Here is a 22,533-nt window from a genome sequence, read left to right on the forward strand (position 1 = left end):
AGCAAATAGTGCAGTGATATGGTATGTGGATGACTGATATTCAGGTTTTTTTGATTTACCTGATTTGCTAGAATGACTTGAACTCCTATCTTTTTAATACTTGTTATACTATATAAACTGGAGGAGCACTTTTTATTTCTTGCTTTCTTTTGCAAACAAAAATTATTAACATTTTTTTCCTCAAAAATAATTGAGGGTGCATAATTTTAAGCAGTGTTCCTGAAATGAGAAATGGCAGATTCAAAATTTGTTGTCTTATCTGCTGGAGTTGCTAGCATCTCTGAGACTTTTGCTTTGTATAACATTTGCAATGTAGCTGAATCTTTGATATCAAATTCACAGGTAAGACATCTTATTTTCGTAGGTATTGTATTCTTAGACATACAAAAAAAAAAAAAAAAGAAAGAAGAGTTCTGGCTTAATAGCTGATATAATTGAGGGACCAGCAAGACTTTAAAGTTAAATCTCATTTTTTTTTTTCCATTGCTGCTTTTGATAAGTCTATTGCCTTGTTCAATGCACAAAGCTGACCTTCATCTGATTCATGATTCTCTAAGCCTAAGATGAAGATGTGTGGGCATTCTGAAGTGAACCAGGCAAGACTGAATAAGTTTAGTGTTTCATATATTTCAGATTTCTGTTAATGATACACAAATCCTTACATGCTAAAAGACATCAGCAAGCTGCTATTTTCATTGGCTTAATTAGACAAAGACACTGAAGTCAGCCATGTATAGCTTGTAAATGCGAAATACTTTCATTTCTTATGAACAGTGATGCAGACAGTGTTGTTTGCTTTCTTAGAGAAGACATTTGGTGTGCTTGCTTTCTGAGAGACAAACTGATTAAAATTTCATTTGTGGACATTTGCCAGAAGTGCTCCCAGGATCTTTCTGTATGATCCTGTCATAAATGTTTTCCCTGTGCATGGGGATTTCACATCCATATAAATTGCTGTGAGGAGTTATGAACATAATTTATGCTGAAAGTTAAGGATGTATCTAGGCTTGAGCCAATGCCTGTGCAGTCTTTCTACTAATTTTGGTGGCTTTTGGATTAGTCTGTAAATCACTGAAAGAATTGAGACATTCACGATAATTCTTTAATTTCCCAGATCATGCTCTTCATATCTTGAGAAACTGAATGCAATTACTTATAAAAGTGAGAAAAGTACCTAATTTTTCCTTCTCTCACTCAAAGGGCCTGACAAAGATAATCAAGATGCACTCCCAGCCTAAAGTTCTGCAGTTTTCTTTGCAGGCACCCTTGTGAGTGCTGTTTTGGTACCTATTTGGTACCTATTTGCCGCATGAATTGTTTTTGCTTCTGCAGCTCTGGTCAGATTAATTGTTAGAACTGAAAATTGTGAACACCTCAGTTGCCTTGCAACCCTTCTGCAGTGGTGGAATCTAAAGAGGTTGTTACAGGTGTGATAATTAGTGTTTGGTGGTGTTATCTGGTGTCTGTGTTACAGTTTGTAATGGACACAAACTCTGAGGAAAACCAAACAATCACAGATTATACTGAGTTGGAAGGGACCCACAAGGATTATTGAGTCCAACTCCTGGCCTTTCTGTTATTTTGTGTTGTATTCAGGGAGCCAGGACATTATGTATGATTTTTTAATGATTTTTGCCTATGAACAAAAATACAGCAGAATATATTTGACTTGCATAAGAAATTGGCAGTACAAATGAAAGCCGTTCTGCAAAGCCCAGAATTACAGCTGACAACTGGAGCCCCTGGGGCATCTCAAGGACCTCCCACATCAGGTATCATCAGGTCCTTCACATCTTTGAGCAGCTTCTGTGTTTTCTTATATCTCAGGTTTGGGAGTTCAATATTCTGCCTCACGCTAAGGGTTTTTTGAATGCAATGCACTAAGAGAGCTATTGCAATAGTACTGAAAAAAGGAAATACCAGTTTATTACAGAATTATATGTTGTTGCCAGGGCCAGTGGAGCTTGGCTTGCCTGCTTTGACTGTCAGGCTGTTCAGCTTTTTAGCTGAAGTTGAGCATAGCTGATTCACTGTTTTCAAATTGTACTGTGGACGTAGAACTTATTCTAGTTACACAGAGAGGAAGCTCTGAGACAGACGTGTGCAGCTGAAGTAGCAAAGCACAAATAATAATGCAAATGTCTTTATACTCATATATTTGGCTTATTTTCCACTTTAAGTCATCAAACCCATCTGGATTCCATTTAAAAATGCACATTGTCTGGGGCATTTTCATAGTACATGAAACAGGGTAACATATGGCATGCTTAATGTTACCTGAAGTTTTCCTTTTGTCTTCATTTGAAGAATCACTACAAAATGTTTTATTTGAACCAGGGTAGTAAAATCTGTAGTAATAAAAACTCTTTCAAATCAGAACATTTATTTCTTTATTCACAAAAAGTTACTTAAATTAATATCAGCTTCAACTTCATCCATTTTTATTTGTCTCTTGAAATTATCATCAGTTATCTAAATTCCAGCAGATGTTTTTAGCTCATTTGAAATAGGCTTTACTGTTTTCTTCATTAAAAAAAGTTGTCATGTTAAAGATACAAACTGTAACTGAGTAGCTGAATTCTGGATGTAAATTCAATTATTTGCATATTATTATATTTACATTATTTACTCTGTTTGAATAATAGGTCCCTGCTAAAACCAAGTTCATTTGCCCTTCCAATCTAGAATGACTTTTTAAGTTTGCAAAGAAAAAAATACTGCGTATCTATTTTGAAATGTTTTCTTTAAATTAAACCCAACTTTAATCCTGTCTTAAATCATAAAATTATGATGTGATCTTTACTTCATTTGGATTGTGAAGCCATGAACCTTTTTTTTTTTTTTTTAAAGTAGCTTATGCCCACTTTGTGGCCACAGTGCAATTGGTTTAAATTTAATTAAAGGTAAATTCTGTATAGTGTGATAACCAGAAAGTTAATAATTGTGTTTTGATTTCCTACCTGCTAACTGATGAGTATAATCAGATGATTATATGGGCATCCTAATGTTGTATCAAGTTGTATGAAAGGTTTTTGTTAATTTGAATTAAGAACATTCTTTGCCAAGATCCCAGTTGCTGATATGCTTTGAAAGCAGGGAAGTAAATTGGTGTTTAGCATGGGAGAGCTGTCTCTCAAACAGGCTGGAAATGGGAACACATTCCTTGCTTTTGCCAAGTTCAGCTTTGAACTGGATTTTTCTTTTCAAACCCCTGTGGGATCCATGCCGAGTAAAGAAACCAGTCTTCTGCACAAGTTGAAGAGTTTTGCCAAACTATCACAGACATTAGCAAATTGTTGTTTCCAGTTTATTGCAGGTACAAGACACTTGGGATAGAATTCCATATGGCAACAAAACTAAAGGCTTCTCCTCCCCCTAAGTATTTAACAAAATGTTCCTGGTGGCTGAAATGTGTATTGTTTCCAGGTTTGCTCTTTTGTTTGTCCTTTAACCTTTCTCTTATGCTTGCAATATGTTTCAGCATACTTTTTCCCCCCATTCCAAGTAGTTTGTCAGCTGTTACTCTTGATGGTTGTGGTATTTTTAACTTCAGATGTTAGACTGTTCACCCTCACATACTTTGTTCTGCATTTGGTTATTTTCCATTCAGAATATAGGAGTGCTGGTCTTTGCAGAGGGTGTTGATCTTGAAATATTTCCCCAGCTTTAGTTGAGAGCAGTGTTTCATGATTGTTGCTGTTTATACACAATATAACAGGGATCTCTCAGTTGTGTGGTCAGCATACTTCAGAATTTATTCATTGCCTGTCTCTGGGTGGCTGTGTGCTTGTTTGCCAAGCACCTGCTGCAGCACTATCAGATCTCCACTTCCCTTCAGGTTGAAGGGAAAGTTCGGAGGCTGATACCACAGATCTGGAAACATGAGGTAGTTGCCCTAAAGACTGTACCTTTAAAATGTAATTGCAGCAGCACGGGTGCTATTGTGGAGAACCATTTCACCAGGGGAAGCCAAAGGGGTGGTGCAGCTAAGGGAGTGGGGAGCTGATCAAAGGATGGATTGAAATAATGCTGAGAGACTCAGGAGCTGAATAATCTCTGAGGTCAGGGGAGCCAGGGAAGAAAATTTTCAGTGTAACGGGAACGTGTTGCAAATGTTTACAGATCAAGGTTTAACCTCAGATGGCTAATGCTGTTTTCAGGAAGAAACTTGTTTTCAAGAGGAAAACCTAGCACACTGAAAGAGTGGTGATGGTTCTGTAGATCAGGTGTTCTCAGTAAACGAGATATTTCTGGAAGTCTATTAATTATGAGTCCTTGAACAGCAATGAGAGCACTGGGCATATTCATATAGCTGAACTGTGGGAAATATGACATAGAGCTGGTACTGTAATATTTTTTTAAAGGATACAGAAATGGCAGTGGCCTATTTGAAAAAATGTACCGGGGAATAAAGTTTGCTGCTTTCAGCACAAAAGTGTGCTTTTTCTTTTGCTCAGAAAGAGGAACCTTCTAGTTTTTCAATAAATGCTTGTTAGTAAGATGTAAATCAAGTGTTGTAAATCCACAAGTACAGCCTACTTGATATTAATGATCTATTTTCTAATTCACTGCTTTGTCATTGTCTAGGTTTTATATCTCTTTGAGAAAGTGTACATATAGATTATCTGCTTAAGTGAACTGAGCCCTAAGGGTCTGGGATATTTTTCTCTTTTAGAATTGCAGCTGATGATAAGAAGATATAATGTTTGTTAAAAATCTCCTGAATTCACTGAGAGCTTTCTGTGGCTGGAAAACATCTTCAATGGAATCAGAGAATTCCTGACTCAAATTGTGAATATCAGTGTACACATTTGCAGGACAGGTCCGGTTCTCTAATTCATGCAAGTAATGAAGAAGGGGAAGTGAGATTAAAAAAAAGGGTTACAGAACATCAAAATTTATTTTGAACCATTGTCTGGGAAAGATTAAGAAGAAGGATACTTTTGAGATAACAGATTTAGAAGATATTATGTCTTACTTCCTTTATTTAAAAGGTAGAGTTCTCTCTTGTCTGCCAGTCAGTTCTCAGGGAGGATGGACAGAGCTGTGATCAGCAGTTCAAATATCTGTAGGCTTTGTTGCTTGTGGCTACTGCAGAGTCACACAGGCTGCCAGATGTTGCCACTTGGTTGATTTTGTGCAAAACAAGTAATGCCACAGTCAATTGGTATCAATCACCATCCCCAGTCTGTGTGGTTTTCTCAGAAAGCTTTGGTAGGAATGGGTGTTACCTTTGTTGTGAATCTTGGCAGGAAGAACAGGTATGGAATAAGTTTGGACACCATATTACACTCCCATCACATAAGCCTATGTTAGAAGGGTTGAGAAGCACAGCTGGGACTGAGTGGGAAGGCATGCTCAGCTGTCACCTCTGTTGTCCCCATCCTCTGCTTACACAGAGCACAGGAGTTTCCAAGGCTGCTTAGTCCTGTGCTTTGCCCCAGTGCTGAATTGAGGCACAGAATGATGATACTCCTGTCCCCGTGGTGCTGCAGGAGCAATGAGAGCCCTCTGCTGTGTTACACAGAGAGGCTGCTAAACCCTCCATGAGGTCGGGAAGTCTGTCTTGCTGAGGAAAGGCTCACACTGGGTTTGTATCATTTTGCACAGTAATGCTATTGCTATTCTATTTTAAAATTATTGTAAAGTGGTAATTGTTATAACCTACACATAGAGGTTTTAATGTGGCACAAACATGAACCAGCTTGTCCTTGCAGTTTTATATATTTTCTTTATATGGGTGGATATAAGCATGAGAGCTGTTACTAGAGTTATGATAATCTGTATACTTCCTGAGAGATGGAACGTTATTTTTCTGTATTTCCTGAACATATTCTTATCAAACATTTACAGGATGCTCTGATAGTATTTTTTCAAAGATCACACAGTATTTGGAGTTCAGTGTTGAGAATCCTATGGTGGATTCTGGTACTTGATTATTTTTGTCCTAAGTCAGACCCATAACATGAAAAAACCCGAATGCTTCCTCAGCTTCAATTCAGCTCTCAGCTTCTTTTTTAAGAAGTGAGAGGTGGTTTTCTGTTTTCTGAGAAATAAGATGATCCTTCACACGTTAATTCCTTCCACTTAGGTCATAATGATGGTTTCAGTCTGTCAGTTCTTTTGAAGGCTTTGGAATTGTTTTTCTTACACCATTAGAGTTCCAAAGTGTCTATGCAGACAGGTTATTAGCAAACAAAATAAATGTTTTAGACCCATGTCTCCTCTTGGAAGGGAGCAAAGTATCAAAGTGAGGTAATATGAGCTGTAACACGCTGCTAGGAGAAAGGGAGCACAAAAGAACAGCAGGGAAATTGTAGAATGAGGCAGTTGAATAATTAATGTAAATAGGCTAATTGCTACTGTGAAATGAGCTTTCTTATTCTTTTACAATGCATTGTCCTTCTTGACTGTTTTTTAACTGGAAGCTATATTCTAAAGATCTGGCATGTTCTGAAGATGGAAGGCAGCAATTTTTCTTAGCAGGTAGGGCAGACATTTAAAATGAGAGATGATAAAGAACACGTGAGCACAAAGGGGAAACAGGTGTGGTGTGTTAACAGTTTCAAAGACACAAACAGGTCAGGTACAGAGCCCAGGCAGTGCAGGGTTATTTAAGAATAATCATTAAAAAAAGAGGCTTTTCAAGTTTGTGTCAGGCAGTTCTTTGCATAAATGAAGAATATTCAGCAACTTTTTCAGAGAGTTTACTCCCAGGTGAATTTACTGGAAAAAGATTGAAAATCAAATTCCTTTACATTTGGAAGACATCTTCCCCTTTCACTTAAAACACTTTTAAGATTTTCTTCTCCCTCTGCTACTATTGGAGCATGCCATTATGAGCAATAATGATTTCGCTAAGTAAGCCATCATGGTAGCTTTCAGTATTTACCTGTAATTTTTCACTACAGTTCTGTCTCCATTTTGAACTGGTCTGTGTGTGAGAGTACATTTCTCTATTACTGCAGCTCCTTCAGGCTTTTTTTACATTGCATAAAACAAAAAGGAGAGGTGTGTCTGGACAGAAAGCTCTGCTATTAGTGCTTAGGTATGAAGAATCATTTATAAAAACCATGCAATATAAGAGCAAGAGTTATTTGAAAGAAATCATATGTAAAGACATAAAAGTCACATTTTTCACAAAATAAGGAGTGTTACACTCAAGTAAAAAGTCCAGACATCTACAAAGGTTGCTTATAGTAAGACTGGAAGGAGTTATGATGGCTTGATGGTGACCAAATGCAGAAGGCCTTATTCATCTGTCCAGCAGCCTGAATCTGAGCAGTGGTACCCTTTTACATGTACTGCAGTCTGTCCTTACCTGCTGGACCATGCTTTCTCCTTCCAGAGGCACTATGGATGTGTCACTTGGAGTTTATCCATGCACAAGGCACTTTTGGATATCAGTAACTATGAGCACATTCAGCTCATACTGTGCACCTTTGAATGCTGTGTCTGTTTGCTTCCTGATCACCCCCTCTAGCACACCACAGGTATCCTGTGCAGAACCTTGTTAGTCCTGGATGAATTGCTCATATCCTGCTTATTTTTAGTCTACATCTAAGTGTTCATCAGCCATGCCTGCAGCTCTTGTTCCTTCTGCGCTCTTAGAAGAATGTGCTTTCTCTTTCACAGGCTTCTGTATATATTTTCATCAGCTTACAATAGTCTGAGTTATATTTATTATTTTATCTATTTAAAGCCCAGCAAACACTTGCAGACCCGAGGTCAGTAAATTTCCCTGATTTCTCAGCAGCTGGACACTTTATTGGTCCTTCTTCTTGCTCTGCTAAGCATTGAACCTGCAGTCCTATTGATCCAGCCTCAGGGGGAAAGATCACAAGTTATTAGTTTGACAGCTCTGAAGTAATACTATTTTCCTGCTAAGAAAAGACAGCTCTCTCAAACAGGGTGCCAGCAGGTATTGTGTGTAGTCGTGCAGGGGGGGATAAGTGTGGGGCTGGGTGAAAATATGTTGCTGGTTTAGCTTCATTCCAGTTCACCTAGTTAGAAGCAGATCATGACACTTGAACTGCTTTCCCCACAGGAGGTAAACAGTAGGAGATGGTAGAGAAATAAAGGGAAGAGATTTCTGTGACTGCAGGCAACTAACCTGTGTGTGTCACTGCGCCGTGTGCTGCTGGCATGGAGGCACAGTGGGCTGGAGTGAGTGAGACAGAAATTTGCCTTTCCCTTGCAAACATTAAGGGAATGACAGCTTCCTTCCCTTTTCAATTTCACAAAGGTCAGTTCTTCCTTCTTCTCCTGGCCTTTCAGTAAATGGGATTGTCAAATCACAAACTCAGGACCCTTTGGAAGAGGTAAATCTCCAGAAGAGCCATGCACGTTGGCACACTGATTGGCATTGGCTCTGACTGCTTCAAACCCTAGCTCTCTATCCAAGATTAATATCCATAATAAAATACACAAGAGTTCTTAATCATGGTGGAGAGGACTGAGATCTAAATTATAGGTAATTCCATGGGCCATTCTGCCACTGCTGTTACCACTGCTTCTCACAATCAAACACAGCATGGACCTTTCATGAGTGCATGTGGCTATTATAAATGCATTCCAGTATGCTTGATAAAAGGAATCTTTTTGACTTGAAGTGTGCTGTAAACATTTATAGATATTTAATCCAATGTACAAGAAAGTAGTAGTTCATTAGTCATGGGACAGAAGTCCCTCTCCTATTTTCTCTCTTAACCACGCTACTGTTTACAGGGTGGGGACAGAAGCTTTAAGAAATAAGATGATGGTAGGAACAAATTATTCTGCACAGTTGCTGTGTGTGTTCAGTTCCTTCTATCACATTTCATTCATAAAATTTAGCATAAAGGAAAGTCTCTTAATTTCAGACCTTGTGTTCAAAAATTAAGTAAAAATTTGTGCCTGCTTCTGTTTATAACTTTTTCAGAACTTGAGATGAATTTGGTTCCTCCATTGAAGCAATTTGTGTTTGTAAGTAGTGGCTTCAAACCCCTCATTCAGATTATCCTGCTGTGAGTTGGAGCCTAGCTGCTACCTCACTCACCTCAGTTCCACTGCTGGTAGGAAATGAGGCAATTTAGTGCCTGGTTTTTGGTGGCTTAGCTGAGAACTGTGTCAGACCCCAGGGGATGTCTAGAACTGGGTCACTGTCAGAGCTGCACATGGTTGCTGCCCCTCATTAGGTTGGAAGTTTTTGCTACCCCGGTGTTGTTCTCATTTGACTTTCAACAGTGCTTCAGTGTCTGGTTCACTTTATTGAGTGATTAAAGGTAACTTTTTCCCCTGAGGAACAGTACACTAAATCAATGTGCAAGAATGCTGCAAGCAGCTAGAAAGCACTATAATTAACAAAACTAGCCTAAAGTTCCCAAATCCAGCCAAGTGTGTGAGAAGAAAAATTAGTTATCAATAGTATCCCTAGATTTGCTTTTCTTTGAGCTAGGTAAAGAAGTAAAGTTTCTTAAGTAGATATAGAAAATACTTTGTAGAAATCTATCTGGAAACTGCTGTTTTAATTTGAATATGGGAAATTACTCCAGATATACCATGATTTAAATTTGTATCCCTTTTAGCAATAGAAGTTCTAATAATTACTTGATTAAAAAACATGTAGAAAGACACCTGATGACCTCAGTGATGTCATCTGGAAGCTTCTTACAGATAAAAATAGATTTCAGATTTCAGATTGCTAATGTACATAAAAAATAAATGCATTCTTAAGCTTTACATGAAGGGAATTATATTTAAGGAAATAACCATTTTCCTTCACCTGAGAGAAAAGCATGAAAAGCAAAGAACACAGTATATTTTCTGTCTAGTTATCTTTTGGAACATTCAGCTGTAAAATGTGAATTTTCCAGGGCTCCATGTCAGCTGTGGCTTTTGTTTTTCTCCCCCTTTTGGGTGAGCTCTGCTGACACTGTGATTTACTAGTACACTTGTCATTTAGGTTTATAGAAAATGTGTATTGATAGCTTCTTCAACACCCATGAGATTATAGTGTTCTAGGTGAGCTATAAGATATATGTGCTTTTCAAGACCTTTTGGATCATGTATATGGGTTTATTTAGTCAGTATTTATATTTGTACTTTTTGGATCTATTAATTTAATTACTGAAAGCAGAAAGATTCATCAGTAATTTTTGATTATGGGCTGTATATTTTATTAAAAACTGAGGGCTTCCTTATTAGGTAAATGCAAACTGAGAATGCATTCAACTGCTTTTTTTCTGTCTAGTTCATGGCCAAGAATGCTATCAGTAAAGCCTCCTGGAAAGCTTCCTTGCCTTGTAGTCACACGTTGCTGTGGTGATTGCAGAGCCAGTTGCACCGTGTGACTGCCTTTATCAGCTGGTAGCTACTCAGGGTATTCATGAGAGGCTAGAAACTGTGGGCCATATCTGTGGCACTAGTCCAGGTTCTTCCTGAAATTAGGGGTTTCACCTGGGAGATGCAGCAACTCTGAGCTGGGTCATAAGGCACAGGGAAACACAACACACGTGGAGAAAGGGCCCTGGGATCTAAAAGCCAACACTTGCTGCGGGGAGTCAAGCTAGAGGTCTAAAGAATCTTGTTGGATGCAGTGAAGAATCACAACCTAACTTCCATGTAGTCAGATAAACAGCATAGATGCATCAATACAAACCAGTATCAATATGTAAAGGCCAGTGGAAAACATTAGCAAATCAGCAGCTTGTCAGAGGCTGTAGTGTAATGTTTTGTTTACTACCATGTAACTCCATTATCTTCTGAGACATTTCAGTGTCTGTTCGTTGAGGCGAATGCTTTTACTGTGAGACCACTGAATGAATTAAGTTTTATTTGTAATGTGTTCCCAGTGTATTGAAAAACAAATCAATATTAGCATAAATACAGCCATTTAAACTAGCAGTGTAGCAGGAAGGCTCCCAAAGAAGGCTCTGAACATTCATAATGCTCAAAACATGACCGGCCTAGGTATCACCTCTCTGTTGGTAACCAGTAGAATTACAAAACCTTTCCTACCCACACGTGTATTTTGTGTTACACTATTCAAGACATTTGTTCACAGCAATTTGACATTTGAATAAACCTTACTAAGCATGGGTGTCTGTGGAGAGCTTTGGGTTTTACTTTACACACGAGCAGATTTTGAATATCGAAGTCATTACTCATGTCAGCATTTTACTTTGCTCTTTCACTGAAGTCATTGTGAAGCTTGTTTGTTTTAGGTAGAACTGCAGATTAATTGCCTTTATGGAAAGTAATTTAACTATTCATTCAGAGATGCATCATAAAGAAAATGATTTGAATCCATCTGCTAGTCTAAAGACAATGCAGATGTCATCCTTTTTATAAACACTAACATGATAATTGTTCTTCAATGTTCTAAAATGTGCTTTCATTCATTACATCTCATTTATTTTTAAAATATTTTTTCCTAAATAAGACTAGGATATATTTCCTATTTCTCTGAAACTATAGTCTATGTTTTGGTTGTGTTGTTACATCCAAGTAAAACATGTGAAACCTCTGATAAAGACAGTGAGTTCAGTTTCCAAGTCCAAATTTGAAGTGTTGGAATTAATCTTAATTCATCAAAATCACAAAAACCTGGAATATATATTGAAAATATTCTTAAACATTCTTTGCTTTTATAACAAAAAAATTCCAGTGCTTTTATACAAGAGATATTGAAAAGCTTTATTACAATGTGAAGAAGGAAAGAATACCTGAGAATTACCTTTTTCTAGAATTATTGTCCTATTTTTCTAGAGATGAGCTTGAGAAAGTGGCATTGTTGTTTTTCTCTGAGTTTTAGCCACTAAGAATTCCAAGCTTTTTATAATTTGACAAATGACTGAATGCACTGTTTTCCCCTTCAGTTTTGGGTTGTTGGTTTTTTGTTTTTACTTTTTGTGTGTGTTTGTGTGGGTGGATTTTTGTCTTGTTTTGGTGGGGTTTTTCTAATGGTATGTGGAGATCACCTGATAAAGGCAGGGATTCCCATAAAATGTAGTGCTTTGCTTTTGTCTGCCTTTCTACAGTTTGTGTCATATGGCTGCCATGACTTCAGAATATTCTTGTCCATTTTGCTGCTTTTCACTTGGCTTGATGAAATTTTCCTGTAGCTTCCTATTACCTAAACGATTAATTCCTTTTCTGCATTTAGTAGATATAGTTGCTCTCTTTCCTAGCCATTTACAGCTATTGCAATAGTGGCACAGGGAACTGCACTAGGACTTAATGTTGCTGTCTTATTCACTTTGATAGAAAAATCAAAGCATGTTACAATTCCAAGTAATTTATTGCTATTATTGCTAGAAAGCTTTTTGGCAGCTGATTGTCTCAGTCCAGTCTGTGTGGACATGGGCCTGGTTTTTTAATTCTTCTGTATTTTCTGTACTTAATTACATGATGGAAAAATTGGTATAATGGGTCAAAAACTGCCTCAGAATAAATGGCTGCACAATATACAAGGCGAAATTTAATCAGGCCCTAACTGTTTTGCCAGAGTTTATGCTGATTTATTATATAATTTATTCAGTATAATATCAATCACAGTGTAGATATTATGAAACCCATGGGCGCTGCATTAAATCCTGTTTTCCTCTTCAAGTGGTATATTCATGATAGAGCATGCAAATGGTGGGCTAATGTCCTGCTTTTGGCTGGGATGTTGTTCATTTTTTCTTAGCCCAGAGCAGCCTTTTAAAATGACTTTTCACTATTTACTGTCTCTTCTGTACATCTGTAAATGTGGCCGTGTTTTTAGAACAGGTTACAAAAAGGAGCCAGTCTGCATTGCAAACTTAAATGTTTGTGTGCCTAAGCCGCCAAGTATTCACAATTCAGAAGCATCAAAACCAATTTATGTATCAATACTGAAAGATTGTGAATGAAAATGCATATATTTGGATTTAGTATATAGTATTTTTCTTATGTCAAAATTATTTGAAGAGAAAAACAAGCATCTTACTTATTAAGGAACATCAATATATTAAATGTGTAGTGCAGAAGCAGAATCTGGTGCTAAAATAAGTAAATATATATATGTATATATATTAGCATTTAATTTTTAAAATAGTGATTATGGATTTACATGTTCTGTACACTATTCCACACTTCAGTCAGCAATGCTTATTTCAGAGATAGTAAAATACGTAGCTGTTTTAAAAGACTGCACAGTTGAAGTTCTGTGCTTCACTTGACTTTCTCGAGATTAAACACCCATAGATTTGCAAGCAGAGGTATTTCTTCTGACATTGTTTTTTAAAGGAAAATCCTGGTGGTTAAATGTGCATATGGGCTTGAGAGAAGGAAGATGCTGCAAGTAAATAAAAATCTAAGGAGACATGTTTTTTATTCCAAAACTAACAGCAGTTTTGACGCTTGCAGTTTTTCACCCTTGTCTTCCAGCTGCAGGACGTGGGAAATGGTAACATTTCCATGCACTGAGTGAGCAGGGGGTCGAGTTCCAAATGCAGCTTGCGTGGCAAGTCAGGGAACTGGCACTCAGTTCTGACTGTGGTGCCTTCAGGGGCTGAAGTGTTCAGCGACTGCTGATTTTGAATTGCAAATAATTTCTGCTTTTATGTATTTCTTTAAATTATATTTCAAAGGGGCCTTTGATTCCAGAAAGAATACCCCCAGCTTCACAAACTTTCCTCGGCCTCTGTGTGTTCAGAGCTGTACCTCCCACATCCCCTGCAGCAGCTGCCCATCAGCCAGGGATGGGCTCTTGGACACCTCTGCAGGAAGGTCATCCCAGCCAAGGCTATGTAGCAGCAGTTCTGTCCATGCACTGTTCTTGCCTTTGGTCCCTGTGTTCCCCCTGGAGTGTCACCTGGCAGTGTTGCCTTGGAATGAGTTGTAGAAAGGCAGGAAGGTTCTACTGAGAGACTGCTTTCATTCTTCCTTTGCCTTCTTGCAGAAATCCAAAGTAAACAAGAATCTCATTGTGGGCTTTGTTTTGTTTTGTGTAATTGGTTGGCTAAAAGCTCAGTCTTCCATGTTTGTTCACGTCTGTGTTTCCCTCAGAAGTATTTAGGAAAAACAAGAGCCTAATGATGGCTGGAGCTATGAAAACATAAATCGATCCCAGGAGGGCTTTTCTTCTCCCCTCTTCTCCTTGCACATATCAGCTTTCTCATCTTTTTCCTTGATTTAGATCTAATTTGCATATTAGAAGGTTCTCTCATTTTCAAATTTAGCAAAGTTTGAGAATTTAGATGAGCAGTAACAAGGTGAGTAATGTAAACAAGTGAAATGCCTGCAAATGATGTCCACAAACTAGAATTTCTCATTTCTTGCTTGCAAGACCAAGACTGAATGAATGCAAATGTTTTCTCAGCCTGGAGAAAGGATGATGAACACTGCCCACTAACCTTCTAAAAAAGCTGTCACACTTTTCAATTTGCACACAAAACATAGTATCAGTGACTATTGTACCAGGACAGAGGTGTTTCGGTTTGCTGAGCCAGGATCAGAGCATAAATCTGTTTCTTTGCTCTGTGTTTATTACTCCACTGTACAATTTCTAGCCCTGTCAGACTTTAGTAAGATATTTCTATGTGCTTTTCTGATTAAGCAAATTTTCATGTTTCAGTAGATACAGCAAGGTCTTAATATCTACTGCATGTGTCACATCATGCACCCATCAAAGAAGTTTATTGATGGTCTGTATAACTTGCTATCCTTTCCCTACATAATAGAAATAAAAATTCAATCTCATCTGTATTGTAAGGAAATGAATTGCATCCTACAGGAATAATATTTGCAACAAAATTCTCTACTTGGATTAGTGTACTGATATTTTCTCAAGTTTGAAGACATCCTCATGCATGTATTTATTTGCCATGCTACTTGCAGGAAATGCCAGGTATCTGTAACAGAGCCTAGAATGTTTATATAGGCCTGGAAGTATTTACTGATTTAAAAACCCCACCAAACAAAAACAAAACCAAAATCCCAACCTTCCTGTTGTTGATCTTCCATTGAGTTCACTAGAACACTGAGGCTTCTGACTTTGAAACACAACAGTGTTCCAATAGTGAAAACAGTACAAAATGAAATATTTTTGACCCATAGTTTCTGACAATTTACTGATGATATATAGTAAACCACACAAGGAGTTTAGTTTAAGAAGCCACTGAAAATGGAATGGTTAACTGTGATTTAATGCAGGGATTTCAGGTCACAAGAGCCTCTCTCCAAATACATATATATATATATATATATATATATATATATATATATATATATGAGATAAAAGGTTAAAGGTATTTTGTACTGCATTTTTTTTCTGATATATGACAATATTGTACAAAGAGAAGAGAGAAGTCAAATTGTTTTCCTCACAGCTAATGCATTCTATAGGCTGTTCTGAAAAGGAGGAAGGAAAGAAACCAACACTAGGCTTTGAGGAGACATTAACAAAAAAATTTACAGCTCTATTACACAGTGGTGTATTCAGACAAGTAATGCCAACACCTGTCTTTTATGTGCTGTGCTGCTTGCTAGTGAATAAGGTGTAAATGTTTTGACAGTGGGTATAAAGGGTTTTTACAGTATTTGATAGCTGGATGTAGAATGAACTCTGAAGGAGGCAATTAAGAGAGGTATATTTTCTGCAGAGAGCATAGAGAATTAACTGTGAGCTGCACGGGCAAGAGTGGATGTAACACACCTGATTTTCTGTAAACCTGAGGAAAAATAGCCATTATTACTGCATTATTCATTTAAATGGGATTTTTTTTTTAAGATTCCCAGGGGAGTAAGGGCACCCATTCCTTTCAGAATTTCACTAGGTTTTTAATTGCTTTAGAGAATCTTATTCTTAGGGAATTAAGAAATCTTCTGAGGACTGAGTTTGCTTTATTCTAAAAACTGTTAAACCCTGACAAAAGAGAGAGCTGAATCCAGATAAGAAAAAAAACAAACAAAAAACCCAAACCAACCAATCAAAAACCTTTTAAAAAAAGTCCTTCAAAAACTCCACCGAAACAAAACAAGGCCTATATATTTTTATCTATGATACTTCTCCTTGAATTTCTCCTGTGTATAGAGACTCAAGATATTCCTGTGCACCAAGTAAGTGTTCAAGGAGAGTTCATTTAGGACATGATAGATTATCAACGTGCCTCCTCCTTGCCTAAAGGGATCTCTTTCTATCAGAATACATTATTCCTCTGGGCCTTGGTTTCCTATACGTGTCTGTGTGTAGCCCAGGGCATAGTTCCTATAGTGAGCAAGGCACACTGGGGAGATGGCTGAGTCTCACTGAGGTGTTGCTTCCCAATTCTGCATATGCTGAAATGTGCCAGGATGGTTACAGAGGAGAGGACTGGTGAAGAATGGCTAATGGGCTCACCTTTCCCCAGCACAGGTTTATCTCCATCTGAGGGAAATTACTGCCTGCTCGACTCCTGAAATTGTGCAGGAGAAGAGGTGGTGAGTGTGGAGCAAAGAAAACTTTCCCCAGAAGCTCCCTAAGCAGTCTCACTTTGCTTTGCCTGTGTAGCTCAGACAAGGCTGGCCCCATATACTGGGCCCTGCGTACTGACATAACTCATCTGTGAGTATATTTCAAATGTGTGTTTCACCTGTTGATTTCTAAATACAACCCATCTTTTTCTCTCACTGCAGTTCTGTGGAGACAGGAAGATTTTATTTAGACGTATTTCTTTTTTGCTTTTTGTGACCTATTACACGTATTTGCTTTATTATCAGTATCCATAAATATTAATAGTTACTAGGACTTAGATTACCAACCTGCAGCACAGCATGAAATATCTGCATTCTTACCAGCTGTAAGTAGCAAAAACATTACATAGGAATTCAGGACCCCTTGGCTCTTGGGCTCTTGCCATGACACTTCTGGCCTGAGTTTGGAAAATAAACAAACCAACCAAAAGAACCACAATTACCCCCCAAACCTCAACAAATCACTGTGCTGTTTTTGTGTTTGGGTTTTTATTGTATTTTTGTTGTTTTGTTATTTGTTGGTGTTTTTCCTAAGCCTGGCCATTTATTTCAATGTCTAAATGGAAACAGAACTCTTTTGAAGATCTAGTCCCATGTGAGTTTGTTCTGCTTTAACAGCAGATGGTGAATAGCTTCAACAGCTTTGTTTCTATTACCAGATGTCTTTGATTTACTCCCTTGCTTTGCTTTTTAGCCTTTATTGCTTCTATTCTGAAATAGCAGAGGCAGAGCTATTGTTACCTCTCAGCTACAGCTTTTCTCACACAATACTATTGATCTCTGTTTTGTGGAATTATTCAAAAAGGATTGTGACTAAAAGGAAGGAGAGGGTGAAACCTCTTTAATAGCAGTACACCGTTGGTAGTGCTGCAAATATTTGTGCGTGTATTTAATTGTGCATGCTAGTCCTGCTGGAAACACCATAGAAATGACAATGTATGAACTTATATTTATATATATTTATCATTAAAGGCTGAATTACCTTTTTATATAGACATGGCGCTTATATGTGGTACTTTAGACCCTCTGTTACTTTATGACTATTTCAGTCGCAGCACAGTCCATAAACCACCGTACTGATAACAGCATTCTTTAAATTCTGTGTGACATTGGCAGTCTCAAGGATGACATAAAGTATTCAGTCTAGACATCACCCTGCTGTAGATTAATTGTGTCCTTCCCAATGCACAAACAGAACTATGTTCAGTCAGTTTAAAGAGTCCATGCATAGACTTGCACCTGTGGGAGAGAATTGGAAAAGTCAACTGAGGAAACTTGCTTTGAGTGATGTTTCTCCTTGACAGTATAAACCATAGCTGCTCTGGTTTTTCCACTGCAGGGAAGCCATTACTTCATCTCCCTGCTTTTATGCTTTTGGTCTTTCTGAGTGGCTGAAGGAACTGGGTTTTTCACCTTCTCCCAGACCAGAGATGGTTGCTAGTGTCATGCATTTGAGTGTTTGTTTCATGCCTTTACTACCCCACCTCACAATGGGACATCAAAAGGGTCAGATCTCTTCTAAATTTTAGTCCCTCACCTTTCATCTTAGCTTGTATTGGCTCCTCATGAGCATCTTAATCTTCCGTGGGCTCTGGAATCTCTGCCCCCCTCCATGAGGTTCACAGGGTGTTCTCAGAAGCTGTTCTTGCTCCTCGGGGCAGTGGCTTACGTTAATGCTGCCATGTGACACAGCTCCTCTGCAACCAGACTGGCCACACTTGGATCAAGCCCTTCTGAAATTCTGTTTACTTGTCTGATTATTTCTTTCAAAACTGATTACCTTCACTCAGATTTTTGCCCCCAGGTAGGTTTGATCTTTACTTCCAACTGCATGATTTATTAAAATCATAATGAAGTAGGGAGGAAAAGCTATGATGAATTTTCTTCTCACCACACCAGAACTTTTGATTCAAAATGCCCAAACTCATAAAATCTGTTCTACACAAAGCTATTTTCAAGCTTCTATAATGTTTTTTTTCCCCTGAAATTTACTTCAGCTTTTTTTCTTTCTTTCTTTCATTGTGAGGTGTAATCCAAATTTGACTTTCAAATTAAGTCTTGAAGAAAAGAAATTGATTTGGAAATTTTTGGAAAATTTGCTCTTTTGCCATTTGGAATTTTTTTTTTTTTTTTTGTTCTAAATGCTGTGTTTAGAGTAGCATGTCTGCCTAGCCCAGTTTTTCAGATTAAAAAAATGGAAGGGGTTATCTGATGCTTGGCAAACTGCTCCTTCCCTCTTATGGCTCTTTTATCACTATCTTTCAAAGTCCTGATTAGATCTCCTGGTATAATTGGAAAAATAGAGTCATTTACATTATTCAGGAGTTGTCTGCTAATTCCTCATAATTCCTTGTGTAAGTTGTTTATTTACTATTTGCACTTGTTCTCAGTGTAATGTGTTTTTATGAACTTTAGCGTGTGAATCATTCATGTAATGTTTGCCAGGCATATTTGTATTCATTTGGGCTTTGATCTAACCCTGTTGAAAAGAAGGGAGATGCTGCTATTGGCTTCTGTCTGCTTTGGATCCTGATTAGAGACCTCCATCACCCTGGTTGGATGTTTTAAGCTGTATAAACAAGACTGTCTCTTTCTTCTGCATTTATTACGTGTGAATATTCATAATTGTTCATCAAATCAATTTTGCACAAGATAGGAGGCTTTTCATAATGGTCGTGAAAGCACTTTTGCCATGAATTCTTTCATTAAATTGTTCTCATTTATTCATGCCAGTATTAGTAACACTTTTTCTGAGTAAGATCTCATGCACTGGAGTGTTGGAGATCAAGCTAATGGAAGAATACAAAAAGAGAAAATATCAGCTGAGCAAATAGCTTCTGTTGCAAAATGATAAAAGAACACTTCTGGGTTGTGTTTGTACCTGCTGTCCCTCTAATCTTAGCTGGCTTCTTGGCATATACAAATATATTATAGTATACATGTCATATAAAATATATATAGGTTTTTATATATGTGTGTGTGTATTAAAAATATATTGACTGTTAAAGGCTGAATTATCTTTTAATATAGACATGACTATTACCTGTGGTACTTTAGACCCTTACAACAAAGGACATGATGTAACTTTATCTGTATAATGGTGAAAAAAATAATTCTAGACTTCTAGTACATAGTCTGACTTTTTGGCAAAATTTATCAGCCTTGGATTCATGCTTGGTGTGGCATTCTTGTAACAAATATATATGTATTTCATCTTGAGTTCCACTCAAGGATGTATGTAGGATAACCCTGAAAGTAGAGTGGGAAGCTGAGGTGTCCTTGCAGAATATTGCAAAATTGCACTTTCTGCTGTTGAGGCTCCTGTAAACTTGGAAGGCAGCATTAGAATTTCTTAGCTGGGCTCACTAAATTAATAATGAATTCACCACTTTGCACATGAGCTTAATATACCCTAAATGTTGGGATGTTCTTTTTCCTGTTTGAAAGATTGGTGGCAGTAAAAAGAACATAATTACAACAAAAATGTTAAGACTTGCCTATCATCATCTACAAATTGTCATTACAGGCCCTGTATTTTAAAAATGAAGCTGTTAGTTAGGAACATGTCAGTTGATGATGAATGTTCTATAATTTGAAATAATTGTCTTAGAAAATGTTATTCTCTTACTAAGAATCCAAGCTGTTAATATCTATAAAGCATTGCAAAACTGATTTTTTTCCCTTTTAAAAATATTTTTTTAAGAGATTAGCAAGAATGAGAGGGGAAATTAGTTTAAAAAGCATCAATGGTTTCTATTCAAAATAATAGTTATCATTAATATCCTAACTAGCACAAATAAGAACATCTGCAATTCTAACCTCTTACTGGAGCCTTGGGAAACCAAAGTTTCTTGATTTTAGTTAAAACAATTTTCTGTGTAGGGGTTTCACAGATGTTGTCTATCTCTCTACAGTCATCTCAGGAGAGAACAGTGCCACTCTTCTTCCAATTGTCTTGAGAACAGGATAATGTTTTTTAAAGGGTAGAGAAAGACTTTAATTGCTGCAATAACCACTCTCTGAAGAATTGAACCAGAGAAAAATAAAGTAACTGGGAGGCAAGGAGAGGGAGGAGATGGTGGGGAGAGATGGTTCCTTGTGAGCTATTAACAGAATCAGGAGAGTAAAAGGGAAGAGAGTGGCTGGCTGATAACTTATTACACCATCTTTAGCAAAAAAAGATAATTAAAACAAACAAACCAAAAATGAACTTGGCTGTGAGCAATGTAGCATTTCTCACCTACTCAGTGCTATAAAGTGCCCAGAACAAAAATAAGGTCTGACAAAGAAGATGGCATCGTATGGAAGCCTCCAGTGTTTTAGCTCCTGATGGGCGTTGAGAGCAGGTGAACAGTTCGTTTGCCATTAAACTAATCAATGCTAAATGAATTTCATATTATATGCCTGATAGTGATTCAAACCCTAGAAATGTCCTGCTAGTGTTTACTGTATAATACAACCACTTTTTTGACAACTCTGTTTTACAAATCCTCGATATTCATGGAGGCTGAATTGTCTAGTCTAGTTTGTTCCTTTTCAGGGCTGCATAACAGCTCTGGCACTGCTTGGAGAAGAGGTAGTTGTAGCAACACCCAGTTCCTAGCTGAAAACTCATCAGCATACCTTCAATCTAGAACTACAGTATAAATACAGATTTTTTGTAATTAATGTAGTATTTGCTGGTAATGGCACTGTTTATATTTTCTTGTCATTAAATGCTCTGAGATTAGTAGTGTGGCTCATCTATATTTATTTCCAGCAGAGATTTTTCAAGGAAGTAGCCATCATAATCACTAATAAAACTTTTCATGTATATTTAAATTAGGCCAGTTTGAGAGAAGACTAGGTTAACAGGTACTGTGATTTCAGAATAATTTTTTGTGTAATTCTTGGGTAGCTGGTATTGGGTTGTGGTGGTACAGCTTCCCATAGTACACTGTATCATATGGATTCATATTGGTACGATCTTTTTATTTTAACATAGTTAAAAAAATTTAATAATTCATCTTGGAATACCTCCAATAAATGTACTTCTAATTTTGAAAAGTGCATCAATTGACAATGTTGCTGAGCAGTTACTTCTTGTTTCTAAACAAATGCTTATGTTTGCACTGCCTGTTTTTCATGCCTTGTGGGAAGATGATGCAATATCTTTCATAAAAGAGAAATCTGTGTCATTCAGCAGACTATGTAGGTGTATGCTTCTTCTTAGTACTGAGGGTATTCCCATGGGGACCTCTGAGCCCCACTGAGATTGAGCCCTTCACTACTGCACAAAGCAAAATTGTAAAAGAAATTTGTATTCTCAAAGTAGACAAAAAATGAAAGAAGATGTTTTTCTAGCTTTCCTAATAGCACAGAATGCTTGTTTTTAGTACCCAGACATCCTCAGTCCCTTCCTGTGTCTCCCAGAGGCATAATTTTCCTTAAGGACTTAATTAGAGCATTCCAAACTTTCAGGTAAACTCCTCTCTGTACAAACAGATAACCCCAGAACTATGTTTATTATTACACTAAAACAGTGTGGCTTTTCAGTACCTGGACTCCATGGAACTCTCACTAGGACATGTGTAGGATTCTGTGATGACAAGTGATTCCACTAAATATTACATGTATTGTTGGAGGAAGTTGCCCCCACAGAGAGTAGCTTTGGAACATGTACATACATTATCTGCTGACGTATGTGCCCGTGTTCACATTCAGAATGGCCTAATTCAACATCTGCTCCTGATGAGAGTGAGCATCTGGTGTTTCACAGATAATTGAGACATGAGCTGACTGTCCTCTAGGCCGACCAGACAGACTGGAACCAGGCTCTCTGGGTGGATGGTATGACCTGGTTCAGTGCCAGATGCAATTCTGTTCACACCTTTGTTGTGGGTTGGGATCAGAATAGGTTTTATCTGTCACAACCTCTATGCAAGCAGAAGTACTGGCAACTTGTGTTGTGCCACAGAATCAGAAGGAACAAGAGAGATGAAGATTTTTCCCAACAAAAAAGAATAAAATGGGAGAGTTCATAAAACTCTATTCTCGTTAAACTTTTCCTCCAGTTTACCTCAGTGGTAGTGTCTC

At 37.6% G+C, this 22,533-nt stretch overlaps 1 protein-coding gene across 1 annotated transcript in view; it reads left to right on the plus strand.

Annotated features, from left to right (window-relative positions):
• Positions 1 to 22,533, plus strand: part of SH2D4B (SH2 domain containing 4B) — a 58,909-nt gene that overhangs the window by 31,909 nt on the left and 4,467 nt on the right. The gene's annotated exons all lie outside the window — the stretch shown is intronic.

The sequence above is a fragment of the Cinclus cinclus genome, chromosome 7 (assembly GCF_963662255.1).
Source record: "Cinclus cinclus chromosome 7, bCinCin1.1, whole genome shotgun sequence".
Lineage (NCBI taxonomy): Eukaryota > Metazoa > Chordata > Aves > Passeriformes > Cinclidae > Cinclus > Cinclus cinclus.